The 7,123-nt window shown below is 32.9% G+C and overlaps 1 protein-coding gene across 3 annotated transcripts in view; it reads right to left on the reverse strand.

Moving 5' to 3' along the window:
• Positions 1-7,123, reverse strand: part of NOVA1 (neuro-oncological ventral antigen 1) — a 151,232-nt gene that overhangs the window by 101,487 nt on the left and 42,622 nt on the right. The window contains exon 2 of one of the 3 annotated variants that reach the window (XM_011995379.1): positions 2,659-2,760. The exons of the other annotated variants lie outside the window; for them this stretch is intronic. The gene's annotated coding sequence lies outside the window, so the exon portion shown is untranslated. The remainder of the gene's footprint in view (positions 1-2,658; positions 2,761-7,123) is intronic. 3 annotated transcript variants of the gene reach the window in all.

Here is a 7,123-nt window from a genome sequence, read left to right on the forward strand (position 1 = left end):
AAAATAAAATAAAATAAAATAAAATAAATTCATATAACTTATGCACTCGTTTCATTTTTCCTATTACAAATAGAAAATTATAATGAGAAAAGATGGAAAACAAATATTTCATTAAACTTTATTCATAACCTATAATTTATTTCTGAATTCCAAAATTATTAAGTGAGTACTAATTAAGTAATAATCCTGCTCACAATTCTGGCCTTTCAAAGCATGAGGAAGGCCCTTTGAAAATCACCAATAGAGATAAGAGGTATCTATTTTATGAAATCGTGATAAACTCTAAAAAACTAAACAAATGTTCCAAATAAATAATTTAACTGAAACACCAAGAGTTTATTTTTGATTACACAAACAGTATATTTTCATTAAATTCAATAATACAGAAGCATATTCAATAAAAAGTTCCCATCTGATTCTTTTTCAAATCCCATACACTCTGGGTATAATAAAGTACAAGATTCATATGACTAAATATTGAATCAAGTAAGTTGCCAAACTTTTATCATCCACAAAAAGTCTAAAATATAAGAAATAACTTGTATAATTAAAAAATAGATACTAGGACACACAAAACAGGTACAGTTTGTACCTTTTCAACCAGAATTTAATATATAAAACATATAATCTATTCTGTCAAATAATGATGACTTCAGTAAATAAAATGAATGGGATTAAGTAATACTTACAATAACACTGTAGAAAGTGCCAAAGAATCAATTATAGCAATTCAAATATTTACTATATTTCCTAAAATACTCTCTTGGCTAGAGATACATAGGTACATTATGTGTAAACTGTAAATATTTAAGTATTGATATTTACTTCTTTAGTGCTTTGACTATTAAATGAAATACTAAATCTATGCAAGGGGGTAAGCCTCATTACAATATGAGTTTTTGGTAACCTTTAAGTAAATTTCCACTTGGTGTAAGTAAAGCCTTTTATTCTTACTCACTTTATGCTTCCATGATGAGTAAGATATTAAGAACTGTGCTGCATTGTCCAAAAATTGCATTTCAAAACAGTGGAGTTATCTACACTACAAAATTAGATAGATAATTGAAAATCATTGTAGGAAACCCAACTCCCTCTATTGATTCTAAAACATTATCACTCAGCATTTAATTAACACAAATAATACTCTAATTAGAACAAAGTCACTGAAGCCCAAATATCTTGGTAAGGTACAATTCTAAATACATACACTACTAACCCTGAATTAAACAGAAAACACTTTAAATGTCCCTAGAAAATCATTTCTTCTACCCAACTCATTTTACAAGTAAACAAACTGTGGAATGAAGTTATTTTTTATCTGTTTTGACTAAGAATCTATAAACATAGATACGTGCACAATATAATTTAACTTATGACACATAAAGTTACCTAAACCAAATGACATTATATTTAATAAGATTAAGACTCTGTGAAGTCTGAGATTCTAATTTTTTTTACATAGAGCAGTCTATAAATGTAGCAAAAAAGAGATAAAATGTCATACTATTGACTAAAAAAATCCTAAAATAATAAATATAATATACCGTATCATATTGTGTAACAACAGACACAGCTGTTTCTAATGATATTTTCTCTATTTTATAAGGCATAAACATGCCAAACTATTGCAAAAGATAGCACTCTTATAAAAGTGCTTTTACAAAAGAAAACCTCATTAAATAATTAAATGGGAGAGACTAAAACTACATTAAGCGGAAGTTCAAATATTTACTGTTTCTTCTCTCCCCTGCTTTCCTCCCCAAATGTTAAAGAAAAAAAAAAAAAAAAAAAAAAAGGGCAGAGCACAGTGGCTCACGCCTATAATCCCAGCACTTCAGGAGACCAAGGTGGGAGGATCGCTTCAGGCCAGGAGTTCCAGATCAGGCTAGTCTCAAACAGTGAGACCCTATCTCTACAGAAACTAAAAAGAAAAAAGAAAAGAAAAAAGAAAAAGCCAGCTGTGGTAGTGCATGCCTATAGTGCAAGCATCCAGTTACTTTGATAGCTGGGAGGCTCTCTTTGATATTTGGGAGGCTGAGGCAGGAAGATCGCTTAAGCCCAGGAGGTTGAGGCTGCAGTGAGCCATGATCACATTACCATACTCCATACTGGGTGAAAGAGCGAGACCTCATCTCAGAAAAATTAACAATAAAAATAAAAAAGAAGTCAAATTTGGTGTTTCCAATCCTAAGAATCAAAACTAGTTCATCATAAACTGGCTTTGCTGCAAAACTCCAAAAGAAAGTATTAAAACCAAGACATAAAACACTGGAAGCAAAGCTAATTAAGACGTTCCTGTTGAATTACAATTTTTTTTTTTTTCTTTTTTGCTATTTTAACAACATGGCTCTGAAATTTTATAACATTGGTTTGGTTACTTAAAAATATTTAAAAACAATATGATTAAGTTCCATTCAAAGTGAGGAATATTGATAAAAGCATTTTAGTTTCATTTGCTTTTAGAATAAAAAGGAGTGCATCCATCTATTTGTTATTTAATTTCATACCAATCAGATGATCTTAAAATAAAATTTAGAGCCAGGGAGAGCAGCACTAAGTTTAACTGACCTCAATACATTTTTAGATGATGTTTCCCAGTTATTTGTTATTTTCTCTTATTGGGTTTTCCAGTCTAGGGCAGGTACACAAGAAACTTACAGTCTATGTAGTACTCCTAGTCAGTTTCACTCTGCAGATGGCACAGTGGAGAAATACCTTCTGTACAGCATCATGTACAATTTCTTCTGCAGCTGTCAGCACCTAGGGGAAAGTGCGCTGTTAAACAGTTGCTGCGTTCCACCTCAGAAGTGGCTGCAATTCGGTGGTGGGTGAAGTGACTCCTGTACATATATACAGGGATGAAAAGTACTATAGAAAATGAAAATATATAAGAACAAAGTGGCTGTCTGAAAACTTTGCCACAGCAAAACAGAATACATCACTCAGTCACAGAGACCTACGCAGATGGGCTATCATTCATTTAAAAATTGAATGCTAAGAATGATTGCAGGAAAGGCAGAAATACACTTACTCAATTCACAACATAACTATAAACCAAATGTTAAAACATATGTGTATGTTAAAAAATAAAACCCAAATACTTATATTGATTTATAACATTATTTCTACAGAAATTTACCTAAAATCAGGCCAACATATACAACAAGATTCTTTACTCTGCTCAGCTAATTAATGTTTTTGGTTCCGATGAGAATTCAAGGGGGAAAAAAACAAAATAGGTAAGATATCAAAACTGAAGCACAAGTACATTAAAATATCTAAAACGGATTTTTAAAAAGCTATTCTGAAATTCCAAATGACTTTATATTTTAAAAATAATTTTATGAAATTAGTCCTCAACTGATGTCTTATAAAAATACAACTTTTTTTCTCCAAAATCAAATTAAGATAGACCCTAAACACAGTCTTCGTCCTTAGCCCATATAAACAATGAGTCAACCAAGTTTAAGATCACTTTAGTTCATTAGTACAGAAAATTATTACCACATTCTGCTTTTACTACAACAACCTGTCCACATAATTTATCTTTGATGGAATCAGAAAATCAAATTCAATAATTATTCTCTGAGAAATATCACTGAATCACAAGGCTGTAAGGTACTATCTCATCTCCTAGCTTGAGGCACAGCTACTATGTACATACTACTCTGAAGAGGTAACTTTACATTATTCAAAATATTCGCACCTAGGTTTCTTTCTGAAACAGACTGAGGATGCTTTGTGTCAAAGTCCAACAAACCTGACCATTAGCATACCATATGTCAAACTTTTCTGAATCTCACTTGCTAATTAAATAGAATTTATTTACTTTGGCATATACTCAGTGGAGTTAGAGAGATAGCTGACAATTTTCTTTCAGCTTTCTTAAATTCTTTCTATAATAAAGCATAGTGTAAATAAGTAAATTATTTTCCTTAAGTGACAAGATGTGGCTCTTTATTTTAAAAGATATAGAACAGAGATTCCCAATCTAGAGTCCACAAACGAAATTTAAGATTTCTAGGACTTCTAGGAAATCGCATAGTAAAATAAAAATATGTGAGTCCATACACACATTTTCAGGGGAAATGGGCCATAACATTTTGTTAGGTTTTAAGGGGCTCTGTAACCTCTCATGTAGTTTAAGAAACTTTGATAAATTATACTCAAGAAACCCAACAGAACAAGCAGAAGTAATCCTTCTAAATTAAATGTGTAAATGAGCAGCTGTTTCTTCTCATGTAAAATGAATAATAGTAACTTGAATGGATATTCCAACTACAAAATGAAATAATGCATATCAGACACAGATAACAATACCTGGCCTATTATTACCAGTAATAGCAATAATTGTTCAAAAGAGCTACCTCAAATAACTATGGGATTCTACCTTTGTTTACTGCTACATAATTTCATAATATTATTTTTTATTTAGCCATGTCTTCTAAAATAGATCAATATCACAAACTATACATTTCTGCATTATTTTCAAAATAAAAATGTTAAGTATAAGTTTTAGAATCCTGCCACATACCTCTGGAGTCTGCATTTCTCAAAAAGACACACTGGTCCCTTCTCACACACTGTATTTACTTGGAATAGAGTCAGATATAGTAAACATTTTGCTTAAATTTTATATAAATAATGTCATTTCATTTATCAGTCTTTTATTTATATAACAATATACAAACAAAAAATCTAAATTTGAAGAATCTAGCAGGGGATCACATTTTTTTAAAAAGTAATGCACATAATACTTTTATTTGTATGAATCATTTTCTCTACTCCTTTTAGGTATTTTTCTGTAGATATAAAGATATAATAACCATTCATACATACATATCCTCCAAAAAGAAAGAGATTATCCTCACCTTTAAAATAATTCACAATATTACAAAACAGTAATACAAAATGGTGTATGCTCCTCAAGATTGTGGTAACTTAAATACTCATTTATAAAATGACAAGTAAATTCTTAACAAATCCTAAAGATACTCAGTGAGGAAAAAGACTTGCTAATACATATAAAACAATAGCATACAACAACTATACAGGTGGTTCCTAACGACTTCAAATGTAAAGAGTGTTTTCTACTCTTCTCATAGAAGTTACATTTATGTATTCACACAGTAAAATATATATATATATATAGCAGTAGGTTTTATGTAAAAAGGCACAGAAGTAAAGAGAAGCATAGTTTAGTATTCAGAATACTGCAATGAAAAGGATGTGAGTGGAATAGAGTCCAAGTAAGAACCATGAAGAGAAAGAGAATAGGCACAGGACCAATTATGTTAAGTAATCTTCGAATGTTTTACCCCAACAGTGGCATTTAAGTAAATATTGTGTAAGAAATAATTCTAACAGCATAGAAAATGAATTATAGGTATGGATGATTCAACTGGGGTGATGATAATGGGAATATACAGTTAGAAATAATAAAAGTGATAAAAATTAAAATTATACTATGTAGAACACTGGAAGAGTAAATAATGAAGGATAAGTTAAATATATTTTCTAAAGATTGAATCTAATAGCTAGAATTCATTGATTCATTTATTCACTCAACAACAAAAAATCCATTGTTTCCTATGGGTCAAGGACTATTTTAGGCACTGGGTAAAGTGGTGAACAAAGAAGTCAATGTCCTGTCCTCTTGAGAATCATGTTAATACAAGTGATATAACAAACTATTAAATATACAATGTAATGTATGAAAATTAGTGTATAAACCAAAAATAAAGCAAGTGATGGGAAGAGAACAAATATACTATTTTAAGTGTATTCAGAGAACACTAAGGAAGCAGCATGATTTAAATGAAGAATGAAATGAAGTGAGTCTACTTTCTGGAGTTTTAGAATACCACATACAGAGGCAGATGGTAGAGTGATAGCAAAGCTCTGAGATAGGAACATGTGATCAAAAACTTAACCTGCTGTCAGATCATCTAGGGCCTTCCAAGGTTTAATATGGACTTTGGGTTTGTTTTTTGTTTTTACTGTTTTAGAAAGTCACTACAGTATTTTGACTGAGGGAATGATATAACCTGTTTAAAAGGGTTACAACAGCAGCTGTAGTGGAATGAACTTCACTGTAGCTAGGAGGAATAAAACTACTAGGCAAGACTGGTAAAATGTATATAATGAGATATCAGGTAGCACTTTCCCCATTGCCCAGGGGCTGGCAATTAGAACCCAAGGCTAAGAACAAAGGCATCTATCAAGTATTTTATATTTGGAAGACAGACTTAAACAAATGAGAGCCAACTCCACCTCCATAACTTTAACATCTTTACCTTCCTTAGTTCCTCCTTATCCAGAAGTGCCTTCTCCTGTCCCCATTACGAGGCAATCATCAGAGTTTGCTTCACTGACTTAATGTAGCTGAATAGGGCTGTTGCTGAGAGTCCAAATCAAGCGAGAGTTCATCTAAAAGATTAGTAAGAAGGGAAGACTGGTATCTCATCTCTCAGTTGGACCTCTGCTTGTGTGTTAGACTTCCTTATTATTCCATGCCCACTTCCCTTCTCTGTGCCTATTTGAAGAGAGGGAGAAAAGACATGGAGTTGAAAGACAGGGTACAGATAATTGGATTCCCTCTCTGCAAAAGCAAAGAGTGTAGTGAATGTGAAGTGAAAGCAGCTGGACTTGAGCCTCCAGGTGATGGGGACTCAAACAGCCAGAAGCTGTGAACGTACTGGAGAGGTAAAAACGGAGAAAGAGTAGAAAAAGACAATTCAGAAATGGTTGGTATGACACTCCAAAAACAATCCCCACACTCCCCACCAAAGTTGTGTACATGTGCCCCATCAGAGAGCTAGTAATCATCTCCTGTCCTCGTAGAAAGAGGACTTGGCCCGGCCTGGTGGCTCAAAGCTTTAATCCCAGCACTTTGTAGGGCCGAGGTGGGTGGATCACTTGAGGCCACGGTTCAAAACCAGCCTGGCCTATATGGTGAAACCCCATCTCTACTACAAATACAAAAAAACTGGCTGGGCATGGTGGTGTGCACCTGTAATCCCAGCTGCTCAGGAGGCTGAGGCAGGTGAATTACTTCAAACGGAGGCAGAGGCTGCGCTGAGCCAAGACTGTACCACTGCACTCCAGCCTGGGTGAAAAAAAA

The sequence above is a fragment of the Mandrillus leucophaeus genome, unplaced genomic scaffold, assembly GCF_000951045.1.
Source record: "Mandrillus leucophaeus isolate KB7577 unplaced genomic scaffold, Mleu.le_1.0 Scaffold487, whole genome shotgun sequence".
Classification (NCBI taxonomy): Eukaryota; Metazoa; Chordata; class Mammalia; order Primates; family Cercopithecidae; genus Mandrillus; species Mandrillus leucophaeus.